This window comes from Canis lupus, chromosome 25, assembly GCF_048164855.1.
Source record: "Canis lupus baileyi chromosome 25, mCanLup2.hap1, whole genome shotgun sequence".
NCBI classification, from domain to species: Eukaryota; Metazoa; Chordata; class Mammalia; order Carnivora; family Canidae; genus Canis; species Canis lupus.
The window spans coordinates 26,246,669-26,270,019 of record NC_132862.1 but is presented as its reverse complement, the minus strand read 5'-3'; the positions used below and the strand labels follow the sequence as shown (position 1 = coordinate 26,270,019).

Here is a 23,351-nt window from a genome sequence, read left to right as displayed (position 1 = left end):
ATTTCACTGTCCTGTAACTAAACAAAAACACTGTGACATATTTAAACATATCTCTCAGTCAGCAAAAATAAAAATGAAAACTTCTTGGTTTTTCCTATGTTCCTTAAACATATAAAATAGTAAATGTTATTTCACTTGAGCTTACAGTACGTTAAAATAAAGGTACAACAGAATAAAGCAGTTTATCTGGATAACCAAATTTAAATTCATGGCAAAAAAGCTGTGGGGTAAAGATTTCCATTTTGAGGAGGAAGGAGTCACCCATACCCTGGATGCAAAAGCACTTATATACCAATCAATTTTTAGTCTAGTCAATAATATGTTGATTCAAGGTAAACTGATCAAACTACCCAGGCAGTGCTGATTTCTAATCAACAGCTCAAGTGACTGCTGAGTAGGGTAGATTCACTCACTAGTCTGTCCTGTGCCTCCATGATATATAAAAAGACTAGATTCTGACTGAAATGCCAAATTCTTGATTAGTGGTAGTAAGAGTTTAACGGAACCCCCGTGGTTATTTTTTTAAAAGTGCTGACAGAGGGGATCCCTGGGTGGTGCAGCGGTTTGGCGCCTGCCTTTGGCCCAGGGCACGATCCTGGAGACCCGGAATCGAATCCCACGTCAGGCTCCCAGTGCATGGAGCCTGCTTCTCCCTCTGCCTGTGTTTCTGCCTCTCTCTCTCTCTCTCTCTCTCTGTGTGACTATCATAAATAAGTAAAAATTTAAAAAAAAGTGCTGACAGAGTAAACATTTCGACAATAGTTAAATTGTAAATGTCATTTGCTGATTTCACTTAAGACTAGTGACACAACCTGTAACAAATTTAATAAACATCTATTGTATTCCCAGCTGAAAATTATCTTTCTTAAGGAAGATTCTCCTTTTATTCACATAAATTTTTTTTAATGTTTTTAGTTTAAAACAGTAATTTCAAACCATGTTTAATCTATGGAAAATCTCAAGGGGAAGTCAGCATGTAATTCAAAATGGTGGACAAATGTCTTACATTTTAGAATACTTTGTTTTTCCTGTGCATAGTGCTATAGCTCTTTCTTAGAAAACAAACATGAGCTTATGTAGGCAATTGTTAAGACAAGGCAATAGTCCAACTGCAGGAAAATTGAGATGTTTTCTCTTGATTTCTTCTTCAACAGTATAATTTTCTATTTGACAAACAAGGAAATAGAAGCATTGAATAGAGGTCTTTGAACAAAAATCTATGCCTGTGACAATTGTGAAATTGGGAAGCTTCTAAGCAAACTTAGCAAAGAAGGCAGCTTTTTAAAGAGTTTCTCATAAACACTTTAGGAGACACTGACAAAGCATCACAAAATTAGACAAAGCCCACTTAGGGGGTTCTTCTGGAGATTTAGAAAAAGCAACCACAGAAATATTAATGGTGATCAAAATCCTGTCCCAGAAATTTGCATAATATTGAAAAATCAACCTTATAAAATGTGAAATCCATGTCGTATTATAAAATTCTGTAAATTGCAAGCTTTTCTTTTTTTTTTAACACTTTTGATAAAATAGTTCTTTGGAATCTCAAGAAATGAAAGGGAATGCCAAAAATTACTACTGGGATTCCCCTGACAGAATAATTAGGGGAGCATAACAAAATGGTTATAAATGAAACTCTTCTATGACTTTAGAGGCTTGACAGTCCCACCCAAGATCACCAGGAAGGTTTTGAACTTTCCACACCTCAGTACATTCTGCAGCTCTACAAACTCTTGTAAGGAAGAATGAATCAATTTTTCTTAATACTGATATGTATAAATTTAGGCAGTTTTGATGGATGATCACAAACAGGAAATAATGAAGAAATATGTAAGAGTATTAATGGTAAGAACCTGTGTTTTCAACTTTTGGGAAATAGAGTCAGAAGAGATTAAAAATGTGACCCCCAAAATATACATACGAGGTGGGTAAGCCTACAAATAGCAGCCAAAGAAATATTCGCTATTTCAAAAGCTTCTAAGATGTATAGTTGTAAGAAAATACTTTAGTATTTCAGGATGTCCAGAAGGCAAAGAGTTTATATTGAAGTTTTGCTTTTCAACCTTTGGATAGTGCTACTATATCTGAAAATCTTTGGTGATTAAAATTCTCAAAATGTGATCCTTACTGATTTGTACACCTATCTTTTATGTAGGAGACACAGCAGTTCGAGAAGTTTTTGAAGAGACTGGTATAAAATCAGAGTTCAAGTTCCTCCTGAGCATTCAGCAACAGCACGCCAACCCTGGAGCTTTGGGGAAGTCAGATATGTATATCATCTGTCTCTTAAAGCCATATTCATTCACCATAAATTTTTGCCAGCATGAATGCTTGAGGTGTGAATGGATGGATCTCAATGACCTGACCAAGACTGAAAATACAACTCCCATCACCAGCAGAGTCGCTAGGCTGCTGCTCTATGGATACAGAGAAGGGTTTGACAAGATTGATTTCACCACGGAAGAACTTCCAGCAGTTTACGCAGGCTTGTTCTATAAACTCTATCACAAGGAACTGATAATTACAGAACTATGACAGGAATGGATTAAATCCATATTTGCATATTTTTAAAAATCTTAAGTAAATTGTACATGCAGAATAATGTGTGCCATATTATAAAAAGTAGTGGACATTTGGGGTTAACTAAATATCTGATTTTAATTTTCTCACAGTATAATTTACCTGAAGAAAACTTACTTGAAGAAAATGTGCAAATTTTAAAAGCCTCTTTTCAAATGAAGCAAATGTAAGGAAGAGAGTGTAGCTCTAAGTAAGCTTCACTAGATAAAGGCAAATGCAATATAAAAGGTGGAAGTCTATACATTTTCCAGGCATTTTTGTTGCTTTTTCTTTAGTAAGGCAATGATTAAATATTTACTCTTAGATAAAAGGTTATCTGACCATTTATCCAAACCGAGCAGATAACTGTACACATTTTTTTTTCTTTCATTAACAAATTTCCAAAATATGCATCTTCTTTCATGTGAAATGAGATCAGATGCTGCCATTTAGATCAGCTCTTAGCAGACATTGGAAGAAAAGGTATAGCGTTCTGCCCAGGTCCTGTTTTTGGTCCAAGTTTACACTGCCCAGTTCGTTCCAGTGCCACATACCAACTGGAGCATTTCCTTGGCCAGTAAGTATTGTAGGTCTTAGATTCCAATCGTTCAAAAAAGAAGCACTCGTCGGTAACACACTGAGAAGCCAGTAACCTTCCACCTGCCTTCATAGCAGGATAGCGATTTGCACATGCTCCTCAGACGGACAGAACGCCTCTCTCTTCTGCTTCAAGTTGCAATTTGACGTGAGGATCGCTCTTCTCCCCGACCCCGTCCACCCGGCCCTCGGGGTGGATCCGCAGGAAGAAGCCCCCGTTTTTGCAGTACAGCCTCTTGGGGTCCTTGAAGTGTCCGGGCGGGAGGCGCCGGCAGGGCGGGCAGCGTGGTGATGCTCCCGGCTGCCATGCCCCACCCCGGAGGGGCTCTGCCGGGGTGTCCGCGCCCCCAGAGCCGCGCGAGGAGCCGCCGCCGCCCCGGCCCCCGGCCCGACCCGGTCCGGGGCGCGGCCACGACCCCGGCCCCCCAGCCTCCCTCCCGGCAGCGCGGGGCCGCGCCCGCAGGCCCCCAGCCACGCGCGGTCCTGCCGCTCCCCTCGCGGGCTGCCCTGGTGCGCGGGCGGGGAGCTGGGGCGGGGCCGGGGAGGTGAGCTCGGGGAGCTGCGCGCGGGCTGGGGAGCTGCACTCGGGGCCGGGGAGCTGCACTCGGGGCGGGGAGCTGCGCGCCGGCCGGGGAGCTGCACTCGGGGACGGGGAGCTGAGCGCCGGCCGGGGAGCTGCACTCGGGGCCGGGATGCTGCGCGCCGGCCGGGGAGCTGCACTCAGAGCGGGGAGCTGCACTCGGGCTCCGGGAGCTGCGCGCGGGCTGGGGAGCTGCACTCGGGCCCGGGGAGCTGCGTTCGGGCTCGGGGAGCTGCACTGGGGCAGAGGAGCTGAGAGCGGGCGGGAGCTCCCCTCGGGGCCCGGGGAGCTGCTCTCGGGCTCGGGGAGCTGCACTGGGGCAGGGGAGCTGCGCGCGGGCTGGGGAGCTGTGCCTGGGGCCAGGGCCTGGGAGCTGTGCTCCTGGAGATCATCTTTGAATTCTGACTACTACGCAAGGCATCTAAGGTATAAGGGGAAGTACCAAGAACTGCTTGGATGAAGCACATTTGAAATATCTCTGAAGCCCTGCAAGGAGATAGACAAGGGGCTATTATACATTGTTAGGGCCCTTGAAGGAAAGGACTGTCTGTGTAGTTCATTCATCACTCTTCAGCATGGTGGTTGGCATAACAATCAATAAACAGTTATTGAATAAGTAGACAATGAATAAATAAGAAACACTCTTGCATCAGGGAGTGGAGAATGGGAGAATACACCAAAACCCAAAGTGACAGGGATGTCAAAATCAGGTGCTCATTGGAAGTGATAGGGACCAGAACTAGAAATCAGTAATAACGTAGATGAATGAAAATGGACCAGCAGTTCAGCTGAAGAAGAAATCAATAGGCAACCAGGGAAGAGGGAATAAGGAGATGAGATTAAAATGAATATTTTGGGATCCCTGGGTGGCGCAGCGGTTTGGCGCCTGCCTTTGGCCCAGGGCGCGATCCTGGAGACCCGGGATCGAATCCCACGTCGGGCTCCCGGTGCATGGAGCCTGCTTCTCCCTCTGCCTGTGTCTCTGCCTCTCTCTCTCTCTCTCTCTCTCTGTGACTATCATGAATAAATAAAATCTTTAAAAAAAAATGAATATTTTGCAAGAAGATATACGGAATAGATTTTGGGGAGAAAGAAAGCAGCAAAAGCAGATGAGGCCAAGTCCCTCCTAATTTAACAGGGATTCGAAAATAGCTTTGAAAAAAAAGAAAATAGCTTTGAAACTGACGAACTGGGATACTCCGCCGCTCACTCCCAGGCCTCAGAAGCAGACTTATTTCATTCAGCATAATGCCCTCCAGTTCCAACCACGTTGAAGCAAATGGTGGGTATTTGTCATTTCTAATGGCTGAGTAATATTCCATTGTATACAGAAGCCACATCTTCTTTATCCATTCATCTTTCGATGGACACTGAGGCTCCTTCCACAGTTTGGCTATTGTGGACATTGCTGCTATGAACATCGGGGTGCAGGTGTCCCGGCGTTTCATTGCATCTGTATCTTTGGAGTAAATCCCCAGCAGTGCAATATTACTCAGCCATTAGAAATGACAAATACCCACTATTTGCTTCAACGTGGATGGAACTGGAGGGTATTATGCTGAGTTAAATAAGTCAATCAGAGAAGGACAAACATTATATGTTCTCATTCATTTGAGGAATATAAGTAATAGTGAAAGGGAATATAAGGGAAGGGAGAAGAAATGTGTGGGAAATATCAGAAAGGGAGACAGAACATAAAGACTCCTAACTCTGGGAAATGAACTAGGGGTGGTGGAAGGGGAGGAGGGCAGGGGGTGGGGGTGAGTGGTGACGGGCACTGAGGGGGACACTTGACGGGATGAGCACTGGGTGTTATTCTGTATGTTGGTAAATTGAACACCAATAATAATTATTTTATTAAAAAAAAGAAAATATTTGGGCCATGATTTGAGTGAGTTAAAAATAACTCCCTGTGAAAATTTATTGGAGTTACAAGTGAGTGGGTTTTTTAAAAAGATATATTGATTAATTTTAGAGAGAGAGTGAAGGAGAGCAAGTGTGAGTGGGATGGGGCATGATGGGCAGAGGGAGAGAGAGAGAATCTCTATTCCATGTCCTTGCCAGGACCTATTTTGGCATACTCACCCAGGTTGTGGTCATCGTGATCATTTGCATAATTGTAGCAATTGTGGCATTCTTCTTTGCATTTACTGATCTGGTGGACCTCAGTTCAATTGGGTCCCTGATACCTCACTCCCTTGTTACTATTTGTGTATTCATCCTCAGGGACCAGACTGAGAGAAGGAATGGGGGAATTGAAGCACAGGTGAAGAAGGAGAATGGACCTGCAGCAGAAAAGCGGATTCCACAAGGACTATTTTTTTTTCCAGGCAGCCCCACCCTCACTCCACTTTCTGGTCAGATTGTCTCTGTTTGCTCCTCACTCCTTGTTCTGCTGCTGACTCAGCTCTGCCTGGTGCTGGCCCGGTGGCCAGTACTGCTTTCTCAAAACCCATTGTGGATCACAGTGATTGTGCTGCTCCTGGTACTCATCACTGGGATCACTAGGGTAATCTGGAGACAGCCACAGAGCTCCCATCCCCTTCACTTTAAGGTACTTAGTCTGCCTCTCCTCCCCACTCCTGAGCATCTTTATGAATGCTAGCACCTGGGCCCTATTTGGTGTCTGGATGCTGGCTGGGTTTGCTATGTACTTCAGTTATGGGATCCAGCACAGCCTGGTTCCTTAACCTCACTTCACTTAGAGCCCAAACTGTGAACTGGAACCCAGCAGTGTCAGTACATATTTGGTTTGACATTATCATACCTGAATGCAGTGTGGTCCCCTGCACAGTAATGGGGGGTACTCTTGAGTACAAAAATAGCTAGGTCCCCATGGGATGTTGATGGAGGACACGAATAGAATTTATTTATTAATAGGATATATTTATTATGGAGTGATGGTTGAATCTTTGGTATTTCTCCTGTTTCAAAAACTTGTCTACTTTCAATTGTGTCTATAGCTGCTTACTGGCTTTTAAAAATATTATTAAAATAAACTTGAAAAAATGTTTTCCTTTCCTCTACTTACATGGCCACTACTGGAGGGAGTGCCTGGCTAGCTCAATCAATAGGGCATGGGACTCTCCTCAGGGTGGTGACTTTGAGCCCAGTGTTGGCTGTATAACTTACTTAGCAAAATATCCAGTAGCAGAATCAGAATTACTTGTCATATGGTAGTTCTTTTTTAACGTTTTCCATAGTGGCTACATCAATTTACATTCCCACCAACCATGCACAAAGGTTTCTTTTTCTCTACATTCAGCCAACACTTGTTTTTCTAGTTTTATGTTTTTTGTTTTTGTTTGTTTGTTTGGGTGGTTTTTTTAGCCATCCTGACAGGTAAAAAGTGATATCTGACTGTAGCTTCAATTTGTATTTCCCTGATGGTTAGTGATGCTGAGCATCTTTTCATTTGTCTCTTGGGCATCTAATGTCTCCTGTGGAAAATGTCTTCAAGTCCACTGCCCATTTTTTAACTGGATTATTTGGTTTTGTGTGTGTGTGTGTGTGTGTGTGTGTGTGTAGGGTTGTGTAAATTCTTCTCCCATTCTGTAGGTTGCTTTTTTGTTTTGTTGATGATTTCCTTTTCTGTGCAAAAACTTTTTAGTTACATAAATTTGAAAAGATACATGCACCCCTATGTTTATTGCAGCATTATTTACAATTGCCAGGATATGGAAGCAATCCAAGTGTCCATCAATAGATGAATAAAGAAAATGTGGTTTATCTGTATATACAACCATAAGCAAGAATGAAATCTTGTCATTTGTACCAATATGGATGGACTGGGTGAGTATAATGCTAATTGAAATATGTCAATCTGGGAAAGAAAAATCCCATATGTTTTCACTCTTATATGGAATTTAAGAAATCAAACAACCTTTATAAAAAGGAATAAAGAGAGACAAATAAACATATCCCCTTCGAAAATACAGGAAACAAAGAGTTGCTGCCAAAGGGGAATTTCCCAAAGGGAAAATCTTGTCATTTGTACCAATATGGATGGACTGGGTGAGTATAATGCTAATTGAAATATGTCAATCTGAGAAAGAAAAATCCCATATGTTTTCACTTTTATATGGAAATTAATAAATCAAACAACCTTTAAAAAAAGGAATAAAGAGAGACAAATAAACATATCCCCTTCAAAAATACAGGAAACAAAGAGTTGCTGCCAAAGGGGAATTGGGTAGAAGGATGGGTGATTTCAATAAAGGGAATTAAGAGTACACTTATCTTGATGAGCACTGAGAAATATGTGGAATTGTTGGCATTATATTGTACACCTGAAAATAATATGGCATAGTGTATGTTAATTATACTTCAAAAATGAGAGAAACTAGAAAAAGGCAAATAAAGAGATGAAATGTGTCCTCTGCCCTTAAGGAGCCTATATTCTAATCCAAAGAGTAAAGCATAGCTGTAATACAAAGGAGGAAGTGTTTTCTTTTGTTGTCCCAAAATATTTGGGAATTCAGAATGAAGGATGATCATTTGTGGCTGGCACAGTGGTGAGCGTTGATTCCTGAGATCAGAGGAAACTGTAGAGGAATGGCTTTGGAGTTGGCTCCCTTTAGGGAAAGACAGGATTTGGGCACATAGGGGCTTCAGGGAAAGACTGTGAGCAGAGAGAACACCATGAGGAAAAGCACAGGAAAACGAAGCAGTGTTCAGAGCACACCGAGCAGGCTGTGTAGCCTGAGCCGTGGCTGGGTGAGGGGCCACAGAGCCCCACAGGTGGATTGGAGTAGAGCTTTCCTCTGAGCACAGAGCTCTTTGGCTTTGAAGCCACTGCCCATGCTGAAAATTCCTGGGGCTGGTTCTTCTACTTGGTGACATCTGGATTCTTGGACTTTAAAGTTTCTGTACTATTATCTGCTTTAATCCACCTGCTCAGAAAGTGCACAGCTGAGAGCCACGTGTCCTGCGTCCTGGTCGGTTTCTACCACTAACCAGTGATGTGACCTTGGGCAAGCCTCCCAGTCCCTTCCAAGCTCTAAATATTCATCTGCAACATGGGAGATCAGAACTGATCATTTCTAAAGTTACATTTACTTAAAAAAATGCTGGATTCCCTCTGCTTTTTTCTGTCCGGTTACTCTTTGAACTAGGCCTCACTATTGCACGTGATCTATATCTGCATCCTGTCCACTGCTCACTACAACCCATTGTTGGAGCTGCAGGGGGCCAATAAATAACATGCCATTTTCTCCTCCTATGCTTGGAACCAATTTTAATGGAGACATAAAGACAGATGATTAAACTGTTAGCTGTATATCTTCAGCCTTATTGGCTCGCTAACCCCACATCATTGAATAGGCAGACTTACTCCTTATTACAAGTAGTGCTGAGCACCCCTGCTCCCACAACCGGAGAGAGTCTGCTTTTTAAAGATTTTCTGCTATATGAACAGGTTGGAATGCATGTGTCTTGGGGTCAGGGTGGTTCTGGATACAAAACGAAAAGCAACAAAAAACTGCAAGGGGCTGAACTGGACATATTCAGGGTCATTTATTCAACTCACTAATCAATGTCACAGTGAGAGAGGGAGGGTGGGGAGAGGACAGGCACAGTACTCTGTTTGGTGGTGCTCAAATTTAAGCAGGGGTCATCTCACCTGGAGGGCCTGTGAAAACAGATTGGTGGGCCCCGGCCCCCGTGTTTGGAACTCAGCAGGTCTGGATGGGTCCCAGAACTTGTACTTCTCACATGGTCTAAGGAGATGCTGATACTGCTGGACACGGACCACACTTTGAAAACCAAATCACCAGCTGAAGCCTCTTTACATGGAAGGTAAACTGAGGGAAACAAAGATGTCCTTGAACACTTACTTTCATTAAGGGAAACATTTAGATTAAAATATATCATTGATCCTTTCACAGTGAGGAAATCATAGTGAATCTTTTCACAATGTAGGTGTATATTAAATAATCACAATGTACACTTTAATAATTTACAGTTTTCTTTTTTTTTTTTAATTTACAGTTTTCTATGTCACTTAAACCTCAATAAAGCTGAAATAAAAAAATACCACAGTCATCTGTGTGTCTTTATTTTCTGTATTTTGTTCCTGATTGTAGATTATAAGTAAGGAGTATTTTTGTTCACTCCCCCAGAGCATCCAGCTGGGGACCAGGCACATAGGAGCATTTAATAAATTCATGTTAAATTGAACTGAGCCTTACACATTTATTTGGAACAAACATTCTTCATTCCTTCAGGCTAGCACTGTGCTACTCCTTTACAACTATCTCCTGGGATACTTCCTTGACAAGTAGCATTTCTCTCCATCCAGATCAGATTCTGTGCCCAGCATCTAAAACTGTACCCAGGCACTTCTAGTTTTGCCTTGTGTGGCTATGCCTGAGTTCTGGTGACTGTCCTGTCTGTTCCATGAGACTGGAATCTTGCTCAGGGCCAGGAGCAGGTTCTCCCCTTCCTCTAGGCCCAACCGTAAGAATAGTGTTCTTCATTCAAAGAGCAGCAGGGAAAATACAGCCCTGGGCTGGAGAATGGCAGACATGACTTCCCTGGATCCTGCTCCACCTATTCCCATGGGATTTGGAATAGGGCCTAAAATAGTGCAATGGATAGATTGTCCAACTGGCTCTACCTGACCCCAGGGGTTCCTTGAAGAGGCAACTGGCTCCAGTGTGGGCACAACAGGCATCTTTCTTGAAGCAGCCAGTTTTATGGTTGGGAGAGAAGGACCAGTGATTTTCTATTGTATTTATGCATGGAGCCTGCCTGGGAGGGGTGGATAAGAAGCTGCATTCTTGTGGAATTTCTCATCTTCCCAACAGACAGTAGGTGACTCCAGGGAAGTCTACTAGGGGAAGGATTACTTATACCCTTACCAACTCCTTTAGATGCTTTTTTCAGAGACGGGTGCAAAAACCTTGTGAGAACATCTAAGATTCTTTGGGGAGAATGTATTTACAAAGCAAATAGGGAGGAAAATGCACTGAAATAGAAGGAATTAGGAACTGTTGGGTTGGAGTCATCATTGCTTTGGAAAAGAAGGTATGAGTAGATACTGAGAGAGAGGTATTGGTTAAGGGATACTTCCTAGAGGAGGACGCCTCTGGAGCAGTCTGGGAAATAAAAGAGGGATGGGTGAATTGAAAAAGAAAAGGACAGCACTTCTAGGTTACAAAGACCTTTAGGAGTCACAAAAGAATGAGACTCCTTGAGGCATGTGTGTTCTCACATTTTATTTTATTTTATTTTATTTTATTTAAAGATTTTATTTATTTATGCATGAGAGACATAGAGAGAGAGAGAGGCAGAGACACAGGTAGGGGGAGAAGCAGGCTCCATGCAGGGAGCTCGATGTGGGACTCGATCCTGGGTCTCCAGGGTCAGGCCCTGGGCTGAAAGCGGCGCTAAACCGCTGAGCCACCCAGGCTGCCCTGTTCTCACATTTTAAGGGAATTTAGGAGCAGGCTTATTTTATATATTGTGCTATTAAGTGAGACTTCTCAATCAGGAAGAGATGAGATATAATTCTCATTGCCATCTGGGGGATAGACAGACAGAAGGTTGTCGACAGACAGACTCTTCCTGGGAGACATTTGTAGCAGCTGCTGCACTTATCTAGATCCTTATTCTTCAAAGCATGGTCCATGGGTGTCACCTCAGAGCTTGTGTAGAAATGCAGAATCTAAGGGGCTCCTGGATGACTCCGTCTCTGAAGCATCCAGCTCTTGATCTCAGCTCAGGTCTTGATTTCAGGGTCTTGAATTCAAGCCCTAAGTTCGAGCCCTGAGTTGGGCTCTATTTTAGGCATGAGGCCTACCTAAAAAGGAATTAAACTAAAAGATACGCAGAATCTTTGACCCCAACCCAGACTTGCTGAATCAGAATCTGCATTTTTAACAAGATCCCAAATGACCTGTATGCTCCTTAAATTTTGAGAAGCACTGGCCTTAAATTAGTGATGAAAGGTGTCTGGCCTCAGATGAATGCTATAGAAGGTCTGAGATTGGGAGCACAAGAAGAGGGGCTTAGGCTACGGAAACTAAACTGGGGAAGAGGGAGAAGTGTGGCCCCTGACTGCCCTCCTGTCCCCAGGCTTCCCACATCAGTCACTGTGGAGAGTTTGGCACTCTGCCTCCTTTGGGAAAATACCTGCCATGCCCTCGCTGGAATCTGCCTGGTCCTCAGGAGCTCCCCTGATGCAAGTATTGCATGGATGGAGACCACTGCCAGTTCTGTTACCTCTACATATGAGTCATGCCCCGCCTCAGGGTTGTACTGTCCCTTAATCAAGTATGAAAATACTAATTGAGGAGTCTTTGGAGGTCTGAGGATTGAAAGGGGAGTCCTTTTCACTATCTGTCCCAGAAGTTAGGATACTTTCATCTTTCAAAAGCCTTAAGGTGTGACCAAATGATCTCATAGAGGATTATACCCTGGTAGGGACCAAATTAGTAGCTTTTTAAGGGATCATTTGATGACTTTTAATGGGCTAATAAGAAAATATCAGGCCTATAATCCAGAGACCTGGAGTGATAGGCCATAGAACAAGGTTACCAGGTGAGCATTTGAGAATTTTCTGCAGCCTTTGAGGATTGTGTACATCATCCCCAATCAGAACGAATGATAAAGAAGCCAATATTGAAGGAAAACAGACTGAGATGGAACTTGAGGAAGAATTTTCTGAGATTAGAGGGTGACAGGGTAAGTGGGAAGGCACAGGCTCTCTGGTCATGCCCACGGCTGTCTCATTTGAATTGGGAGTGCCTCAGATGGGCTCCTGCCCAGAAACAGTGAAAAGTACACAACAAACTCTCAAAATCTTTTCCTCAAAAGAATTCTCCAGTCCACTCCTGAAATGAAAGGCTGGGGCGGATGTGCGATGTATGTAAGGTGGTGAGGCATGGGATGATGATTGACAGAAGAAAAAAAACTTAAAACACTGAAATTGGAAAATTTAAAAACACGGCCTGGATTTAGGAGGACAATTTGCATGTTAGGGCTCAAAAAAGAGTGTCAGGTTTCTGTGTACTTTCTCTCTCCATGTTTCTATTATCTTGTTTCATTGATGGTATTTTAAATCTTCCTCAGGGAAAAGAACGTCTCTTTTACATATTACTTCTTTAGATCTCCAGTGCCCCCACAATGACGATGATAGTAATAGCTACCATGTGCTGAGTGCTATGCCCTATACTTTGTCCAAACACTTTCCATAATCATCTACCTAATATAAAGTTCAAAGAGGTCACTATTAATGCTCCTTTTACAAAAGTTGAAAGTAAGGCTCAGAGAGGCGAAGTCATTTGTGCAAAGTGAAGCTTGGATTTGTACCAAGTTTGAGCAAAGTCGGTGCCTCTTTGAATATGCCTGAGCATATTCTGCAAGGAGTAGCCCAGTAAGGAATAGATGATGAATAAACTTGATTTCATAGAGATCATTGAAAGGCAGTAGGTAATACCAAATAGTGAATAATTTAAAAAAATAATTTCTATGTGTTTTGTGGCATGAAGTCAGAGACACACTTAGTGACACAGGCAGCTTCTACTCAGACATTCTCTCCTTCATCCTTACTGGACCCCACCCTGTAGTCAGGAGCTCAGAAAGGGGGTGATGCTGGGTGCATATGTTCATAAAACAACTCAGTGTAAGTCATATACATGTGCCTAATATATGGACATACGTATTTGAATTTGAGTGCAAATATGCATAGTTGTTACACTTTGGGGGGATGGTGTGTGCATGTGTGTGTGTGTGCGTGTGTGTGTGCATGCACAAATCCTAAAGGAGTTCAACCATCTATAAGAACTGAGTACTTTTCTTCTTTGGTCCTGTTTGGAGTGTTTGTAGCAAACCCTGATATATATTTTTTCTTTCTTTTTTTTCTCTTAAGGGTACCTCAATGAGTTTTCTTTCTGGGAATTTCCTGGCTAAGATGCTGGGCTGCTGTGGAGTCCCTATACATCAGCTACAATCAGAAAAGTTTTGTAGAGAAACAGAAACAGCAACCATAAGAAAATCCCCTCCTGACTTTTATTTATTAACATTATCATTATTATTATTATTATTTTATTGGAGTACAATTTGCAACATATAGCATATCACTCAGTGATCATCCTGTCACGTGCCCCCCTCAGTGCCCATCACCCAGTCACCCCATTCCCCTGCTCACCTCCCTTTCACTACCTCATTCGTTTCCCAGAGTTAAGTGTGTCTCCTGTTCCATCACCCTCTGATATTTCCCACTCTTTTTCTGTCCTTTACCATTTTTTCCCTTTCATTACTTTTTATATTCCCTGAATGAATGAGACTATATAATATTTGTCCTTCTCCGATTGACTTATTTCACTCAGCATAATACCCTCCAATTCCATCGATGTCAAAGAAAATGGTGGGTATTTCTCATTTCTAACGATGAGTAATATTCCATTGTATACATAGACCACATCTTCTTTATCCATTTATCTTTGGATGGACACCGAGACTCCTTCCACAATTTGGCTAGTGGGGACATTGCTGCTATAAACATTGGGGTGCAGGTGTTCTGGCGTTTCACTGCATCTGTATCTTTGGGGTAAATCCCCAGCAATGCAATTGCTGGGTCATAGGGCAGATCTATTTTTAACTCTTTGAGGAACCTCCACACAGTTTTCCAGAGTGGCTGCACCTGTTCACATTCCCATCAACAGTGCAAGAGGGCTCCCCCTTCTCCACATCCTCTCCAATATTTGTTGTTTCCGGTCTTGTTAATTTTCCCCATTCTCACTGGTGTGAGGTGGTATCTCATTGTAGTTTTGATTTTTATTTCACTGATGGCCAGTGATGTGGAACATTTTCTCATGTGCTTGTTGGCCATGTCTATATCTTCTGTGAAATTTCTGTTCATGTCTTTGGCCCATTTCTTTATTGGATTGTTTGTTTTTTTGCTGTTGAGTTTAATAAGTTCTTTATAGATGGTGGATACTAGCCCTTTATCTGATAGGTCATTTGCAAATATCTTCTCCCATTCTGTAGGTAGTTTTTTAGTTTTGCTGACTGTTTCTTTAGCTGTGCAGAAGCTTTTTATCTTGATGAAGTCCCAATAATTCATTTTTGCTTTTGTTTCTCTTGCCTTCATGGATGTATCTTGCAAGAAGTTGCTGTGGCCAAGTTCAAAAAAGGGTGTTGCCTGTGTTCTCTGGGATTTGGATGGAATCTTGTCTCACATTTAGATCTTTCATCCATTTTGAGTTTATCTTTGTGTCTGGTGTGAGAGAATGGTCTAGTTTCATTCTTTTGCATGTGGATGTCCAGTTTTCCCGGCACCATTTATTGAAGAGACTGTCCTTTTTCAAGTGGATAGTCTTTCTTGCTCTGTTGAATATTAGTTGACCGTAGAGTTGAGGGCCCATTTCTGGATTCTCTGTTGTGTTCCATTGATCTATGTGTCTGTTTTTGTGCCAGTACCACACTGTGTTCATGATCACACCTTTGTAGTACAACCTCAAATCTGGCATTGTGATGCCCCCGGCTCTCATTTTCTTTTTTAATATTCCCCTGGCTCTTTGGGGTCTTTTCTGATTCCAAACAAATCTTAAGATGATTTGTTCCAACTCTCTGAAGAGAGTCCATGGTATTTTGATAGGGATTGCATTAAATGTGCAAATTGCCCTGGGTAGCATTGACATTTTCACGGTATTAATTCTTCCAATCTATGAGCATGAAATAGTTTTCAATCTCTTTGTGTCTTTCTCAATTTCTTTCAGAAGTTTTCGTAGTTTTCGGGTATAGATTCTTTACATCTTGGGTTAGGTTTATTTCTAGGTATCTTATGCCTTTGGGTGCAATTATAAATGGGATTGACTCCACCTCTTTCTATCCTTCTGAATAGCTTTAGTAGATTAGGTATGGTTTCTTCTTCAAACTTTTGATAGAATTCCCCTGGGAAGCCATCTGGCCCTGGGCTTTTGTATCTTTGAAGGTTTTTGATGACTGCTTCAATTTCCTCCCTGGTTATTGGCCTGTTCAGGTTTTCTACTTCTTCGTCTTCCAGTTTTGGCAGTTTGTTGTTTTCCAGAAATGCGTCCATTTCTTCCAGATTGTCTAATTTATTGGCGTATAGCTGCTCATAATATGTTTTTAAAATCATTTGTATTTCCTTGGTGTTGGTGGTGATCTCTCCTTTTTCATTCGTGATTTTATTAATTAGTCTTTTCTCTTTTGTTTTTAGTAAGACTGGCTAATGGTTTATCTATCTTATTAATTCTTTCAAAAAAAATTCTTTCAAAGAACCAACTCCTGGTTTTATTGATCTGTTCCACAGTCTTTTGGTCTCTATTTCATTGAGTTCTGCTCGAAGTTTCATTAACTCTCTTTTTCTGCTGGATGTAGGTTTTATTTGCTGTTCTTTCTCCAGTTCCTTTAGGTGCAAGGTTAGCTTGTGTGTTTGATTTTTTTCCTGTTTTTGAATGGATGCTTGTATTGCAATGTATTTCCCTCTTAGGACTGATTTTGCTCTATCCCAAAGATTTTGAATGGTTGCATCTTCATTCTCATTAGTTTCCAGGAATCTTTTTAATTCTTCTCTAATTTCCTGGGAGACCCTTTCATCTTTTAGCAGGATGCTCTTTAACCTCCACGTGTTTGAAATTCTTCCAAATTTCTTCTAGTGATTGATTTTAAGTTTCAAAACATTATGGTCTGAAATTATGCAGGTGACAATCCCAATCTTTTGGTATAGATTGAGACCTGATTTGTGACCCAGTATGTAGTCTATTCTGGAGAAAGTTCCATGTGCACTTGGGAAGAATGTGTATTCAGTTGTGTTTGGATGTAAAATTCTGTAAATATCTGTGAAATCCATCTGGTCCCATCTATCATTTAAAGGTCTTGTTTATCATTAAAGGCAACAGAAAATGCCATGTTGAAGTCTTCCAGTATAAGTGTATTATTATCTAAGTATGTCTTTACTTTAGTTTTAATTGATTGATATACTTGGCAGCTCCTGCAATAGGGGCATAAATATCTATGATTGTTAGGTCCTCTTATTGCATAGACCCTTTAAGTATGATATATTGTCCCTCTTCATTTCTTACTACAGTCTTTGGGATAAACTCTAATTTATCTGAGATGAGGATTGCCACCCCTGCTTTCTTTTGAGGACCATTTGAATGGTTAATGGTCCTCCAACCTTTTATTTCCAGGCTGTAGGTGTCCTGATGTCTAAAATGAGTCTCTTGTAGACAGCAAATAGATGGGTCTTGCTTTTTTATCCAGTCTGGAACCCTGTGCCTTTTGATGGCATCATTAAGCCCATTCACGTTCAGAGTTATTATTGAAACATATGAATGTGGTGTCATCATAATACCTGTTCTGTCCCTGTTTTTGTGGATTATTTCTTTTGGCCTCCTCTCTCTTTTACAGGGTCCCCTTAATATTTCTTGTAGAGCTTGTTTGGTGGTCACATATTCTTTCAGTTTCTGCCTATCTTGGAAGCTCTTTATGTCTCCTTCTATTCTGAAAGAGAGCCTTGCTGGATAAAGTATTCTTGGCTGCATGCTCCTCTCACTTAGGACCCTGAATATATCCTGCAAGCCCTTTATGGCCTGCCAGGTCTTTGTGGAGAGGTCTGCTGTTAATCTAATACTTCTCCCCATATAAGTTAGGGATCTCTTGTCCCTTGTTGCTTTGAGGATTTTCTCATTATCTTTGGAATTTGAAATTTTCACTCTTAAATGTTGGGGTTTTGAATGGTTTTTATTGATATGGGGGGGAGATATCCCTATCTCCTGGATCTGAATGCCTGTTTCCCTCCCCAAGTTTGGGAAGTCCTCAGCTACGATTTGTTCAAATATGCTCTCTGGTCCTCTCTCCCTTTTGGCGTTCTATGGAACTCTACTTAAACGTAGATTTTTCCCTCTGAGGCTGTCATTTATTTCACTTAACCTTTCCTCATGGTCTTTTAATAGTTTTTCTATTTTTTCCTTAGCTTCCTTCTTTGCCATCAACTTGTCTTGTATATCACTCACTGGTTCTTCCACCTCATTAACCCTCATTGTTAGGACCTCCAGTTTGGATTGCATCTCATTTAATTGATTTTTAATTTCTGCCTGATTAGATCTAAATCCTGCAGTCACAAAGTCTCTTGAATTCTTTATGCTTTTTGCCAGAGCCACCAGTATCTTTATAATTGTGCTTCTGAATTGGCTTTCTGATATCGAATTGTAATCCAAATTCTTTAACTCTGTGGGAGAGAGTACTGTTTCTGATTCTTTTGTGGTGAGTTCTTCTTTCTAGTCATTTTGCTCAGTGTAGTGTGGCTAAAAATAAGTTGTACTGGAAAAAGGAAGAAAAAACAAACAAACAAACAGAAAACAAAACAAAACAAACAAGGTGGGGTATCTTCTGGTTCTATATACTGTAAATCCCTCGACTTCCCCTGGAGCTTTCCATCGCTGCTGAGTCTAGTACTTGCTCTTCCCCTGTCCTTCCAGGTGGTCTTCTGGGGGAGGGGCCTGCTGTGCTGATTCTCATGTGTGTGCACCTGGGAGAGCTGCCCCACCCCCTGCCAGGTGCATGGCTCAGTGGGAGCTGTTTATCCTGTGAGGCCCCTCTTCCTTGGTGGCCCTGATCCATCCCAGAGACAAGGTGACACATGGAGGAACAACAAGACTGGTGGCGGCCACCTCTCCAGCCCTGGAATCATCTCCCACAATAACTATCACAGTCTCCCTGTCCACACTGACCTGAATGCTCCAGGGGTGGGGGACTTGATCTGCACAGCTCAGGGGCGCCCAGTGGCAGGAGTTTCCTCACTGTCCTGTGCTCTCCTGGCCTCCACCCCTGCCGAGGGGAGCGCAGCATTCGGGCTGTGTCCCCTGGCGCCCTGGGATCCGGGGCCTGCACTGCTGGAATTGCGCTCCCGGGGCTGCGCTGCCCCCTTTGCCCAGAACAGCCACCTGAGCTGCTCCCGAGGCCCCCGTAGACCTGTGCTCCCGCCCTTTACCGTGGTCCACCTGCGGTGTGTGATGCCAGCTCCCCCTGGGGGCGCACTTCTCTCTGTTAGTACCCCAGCGACCTGGAGGCTCCACTGCCCCTCCTGGGATCCTGCCCGAGCTCCCTGCAAGCACCTTTCCCTCTGGGAAGATTTTTAAGTTTCCTGTTTCTCTGGGAGTAGGCTTTCCTGTCCTGGAGGCTTTTCCAAACAGCTTTGGCCCTGCTCCTCACGGGGCCCCTCCCCCACTGGATTCTTTTTACTTTTTATTTTTTCTGTCTTCCTATCTTGATAGAAGCGCAAACTCTTCTCTCTGTGGCGTTCCAGCTGTTCTCTCTTTAAATCTCAGCCAAATTCGTAGGTTTTCAGGATGATTTGAAAGTTATGTTGGTAAGTTGGTGCGGACAGGTGACTTGGGGAACCTACTCTTCTGCCATCTTGCTCCGCTCCCCCTCCTGACTTTTAAATTCTAGTCTAACACAGAGCAGCCCTTCTATGTAAACCACCCAGGTAACCACCACCTGTCTCCTAAAATACCCTCATGGAAGGTCTAAGAGAAGCTATTTTATTTATTTCTTGCCTTCCACATCAGGCTCTCTGAACCATCCCAGAAAGAGAAGAACTGAAAATTATACCAATGAAGGATCTAGAGTTGAGATTGTGAGAAACGGGTCATTTGTGAAACCAATTCATAAAAAAGTAATGAGCTGTGACAGAAAAAAAATGATAGTAAGAAGACTGAATATCTGTTTACTTCTTTAGAAAACCTGAAACAAATCTCCTGGAAGCAGGAGGCAGGATGACCTGCTTGTGGTTTGAAGGCAGACACAGCTCAGCACCCTCCTCCTGAAACTTCCAATGCCAGTGCTGAGGAGACATTTTTATGAGAGATTTGTATGACAAAGTTTACATCTGACATTAAACAGAATCTCTGTCCAGAGAAGTAGGAAATACAGATACTTAGGAACATATAGTGTCAGAAGATGGAAGAAAGTGGCGCTTTGGAGATGGAAGAAGGAGAGGCTTCTCTCTTTCCCCGGGGATGCAAATAACCTAACTTAGTTTGTGTAGCATATGCTTTTCTGTACTTTGTGCTCTTCTCAGTAATGAGATTAAGAAATCTTTTCATTGTTAATAAAGAACTCGGGGCAGGGGAAGAAGAGAGGAGAGACATAGAGATGGAGGCATAATGGGTTTCTCTCTCATATGAACAATTATTCCTTCAATATGATCAGGTGCAAAAGAAGTGGATATAAATGGACCCTGAACTGCGACCCAGGTCCTGGTTCCTATCTTCCCTATTCAAAGCCTCCAGCTTCTGCAGATTTTACCTTGAATTTCACTGGTCCTTGCATCTCACTCTCTCATGATGGACAGAAGTTCAATATCAAATGATACCCAAAGTCACGAAATCCTTCCCGGTGGCCATGTCTATCCTTGGAATTCCACCAGTTAATGTCTATTAAAATCCTGCACAAGGAGCACCTGGTTAATTCAGTTGGCTAAGGGTCCAACTCTTGGATTTCAGCTCAGGTCATGATCTCAGGGTCCTGATATCAAGCCCCACATTGAGCTCTGTGCTCAGGGTCGAATCTGCTTGTCCCTCTCCTTCTGCTCCTCACACACTTGTGCTCTCTATCTCCAAAATAAATAGAATGTTCAAAATTAAATCCTACAAAATCATCAGAATCTAATTTAAAATTTACCTCCCACTCATGCCTTCCTGGTTAATCTACATCAGAAGTAATTATTTCCTCTGACCTCCTAGAGTTCTTTATATCCGTCTCACCAGAGCTGTCCCTCTACACACAGTCTACAGATATGATTACCTTGTGTCTTCCCTTTCTCCCTCAGTCACCTGTAAGCTTCTGGAGTGGGGAAACTGGGCCCTGTATACTTTTATATTATCTGTACAGTGCTTAACACAGAGCTGAAGAATTGTTGAATAACTCTCATGCATGGTATACAGTGGGGGAAGATGCCATTAATTGAGATGTAGGAGTAGGGGCATTATGAACACTGATGAAGGATATTATTGTTAATGTAGGTGTGGACATGATACTTTCAGGTATAGATCATATTATTAGGAAATTTTATCCCACCAGTAGACCTATTTCCATATATTTATTCATCATTCATTCTTTCTCTATTCAAATATAGAGCTTTTCCTATTAAGAAATAGACTATTAAAAAAGGGAAATTGACAGACACTGAGGGGGGCACTTGACGAGATGAGCACTGGGTGTTATGCTATATGTTGACAAATGGAACTCCAATAAAAATATACAAAAAAGGGAAATAGACATAAGGCAAGAAAACAATTGTTCTAATAATTAGAGAATGTTGAGGAACACCAGAAGGAAATAAATACGATCTTAGAGCAAAGAATAACAGGGTAGTTTCTTTAGATAGGTGTGTTTGCAAAGACCTTTTTGGTCATTGTATCATATTTATCTTATTATGATTATGAGTTAGTTCCATTGCTAAACTGAAGTGCAATAATAATAAAATCTGTAACAGAATGAGAATAGCAGTCTTCCCACCAGGGAACCAGTTTGTCAACCCAACCTTAGGATTTGGTTCTTTTTCAGTCCAAGTTCCCAAACTATCCTCTGGCTCCAGGAGAGGCAAAGACAGGGCTCTCCCTTTGCCTCAGGTTGGACCCTTCCCTCTTTTCTCCAGCTTAAGGGATTGGCAAACAAAACAGTGTTAAGAGCTTTCATCTTGCTAAAGACTTGGATACAGATCTGATATAATACTCCAGGATGTGAGGAGCTGGGGAAGAGATGCAGACAGCAGTTCACAAAGACAGAGGCTATTTGCTGTCACATAAACACCTTCTCACCTTCCACCTCAGTCTCAGTGGGCTCTGTATTTCCTGGGGGAACTGGTCAGGGATTTTGGGCATTTGGGGAGGGGAAGATATCCTGCGAGTGACTTTAGAGACTCCCACCCTCTATATCCTTCATTCTTGGATCCCTGCTCCAAGGCTGAAGACAACCTGGGCTGTGAGGAGCAGGCAGTCCACCAGTATCCCAGGAGCCTCAGCCAGCTCTGTCATTACTAGGGTCTTCCCTTGATTACTTTCCTGCCCCTTCCTCCTGGCACCAGGTAGTAGCATTAGTTTCTGTCTCTTACAGAGCAGTGGTCCCATTAAGGAGAGCTTGGGGATGGGTAAGAGGAATCTGACACTGGTACCTGGAACTTTTATACCCATAACACTTTCCTGAGCTTGCTTCATGTTTTGGTTGCTATCTCAAGGGTAGCGATTCTCCTTCCAACAAAGGGGTTTCCCTTCTTGGTCACGCTGAAGGACACTCATACTGTTGAGAAGGTCTTACATAGGTGACCATGAGTTCCTCTAATTGAAGTTGTGCCCCTCACCTCTCTTCAGCCTTCTCCCACCCCACTGGGACTGGCTTCTTGGCAAGCAGTGTCCGGCACATGGGTACAGGCTGTACTTCTGCTTCAGGAGGAACCCTACCTCTCTGCTCTATAGTCCAGAACAGTGCCCAGAAGACTCACACTGCTTTCTGCATTTTTGATTGGTTTGGTTATTTTTTAAAGATTTTATTTATTTACTCATGAGAGACACACAGAGAGAGGCAGAGACATAGGTAGAGAGAGAAGCAGGCTCCCTGTGGGGAGCCTGATGTGGGACTTGATCCCAGAACCCAGGAATCATACCCTGAGCTGAAGGCAGACACTCAACCACTGTGCCACCCAGGCATCCCACACTGCTTTGTTTGAAAGATACTTCCTGTAGGAGGAAGAAATATACTCCTTCTCCCTGCTCAAGGCATAAGCAAGACATACTTCTTACCTTCAGAGATGCATAGGCACTTTGGAGGAGTGGTACCTACAGAGCCCCTGTGGTCAGACAGCCATGTTTTGTCACAACTGGGCTACTTGTTGTGCCTGAAGCAGAATGTATATCTTCTAATATCTGCCTTAGGGCCAGCACCTAGGATGAGGGGAAATGGGATTTAGATCTGACCAGGGACTTCATGCTATGGGTGCAGGGAAGTGAGGTGGAAAAGGATGAATACTGCTTGGCAAAGGAAAAGGAGTGAGACCAGAACACACATGTAGGCAGGGCAGTGGTGAAGCTGATTCGTGAACCCAGGGAGCCCAGATTTAAGTCCAGGGCAGAGTTCATAACCTATAAGGTGTACCGATACTCTAGTTCCTAGCTGGAGGTCCTTTCTGGAGTCTCTCCCTCACTGGGCAGCAGCATTACTGGCTCCTTTCTGAAGCAGACAGGATAGGGCACCTGGCTCAAGGCAGGCCAGGGAACAGTCTGGTCCCTGAACTGACATTAATGTGGGTGAGTATGGACAGATTTCCCAAGGATCTTTGTTCAAAAGATGGAGGAGGAGAAGATGGGAAATACAGGATGGGAGAGGGTTCAATTATCTCTCTGTATTCACTGGATTAAGGGTGAGAGAGAAGGGGAAGCTTTAGTCAGAATCATGGTCTCCATGAACTGCCTTGCTTCCCTACTTTATCCCTTTTCAACCACTACTTAAGAGATAGGAAATAGAAAGAGGATTGCTAATAACTTCCCTGAGCCTCCATTCCACCTCATATGAGTTTATCCTGTCCTGTCTCCATGGAGCAGTTGCTCCTGTGACTCATCTCTCAGGGAAAAGGTTTTCAGTCTCA

The 23,351-nt window shown here is 42.8% G+C and overlaps 1 pseudogene; it reads right to left on the bottom strand.

Annotated features, from left to right (window-relative positions):
- Nucleotides 1–1,910: 1,910 nt before the first annotated feature.
- On the bottom strand, nucleotides 1,911–3,464 carry LOC140616853 (fibroblast growth factor 2 pseudogene; annotated as a pseudogene).
- Nucleotides 3,465–23,351: the final 19,887 nt, after the last annotated feature.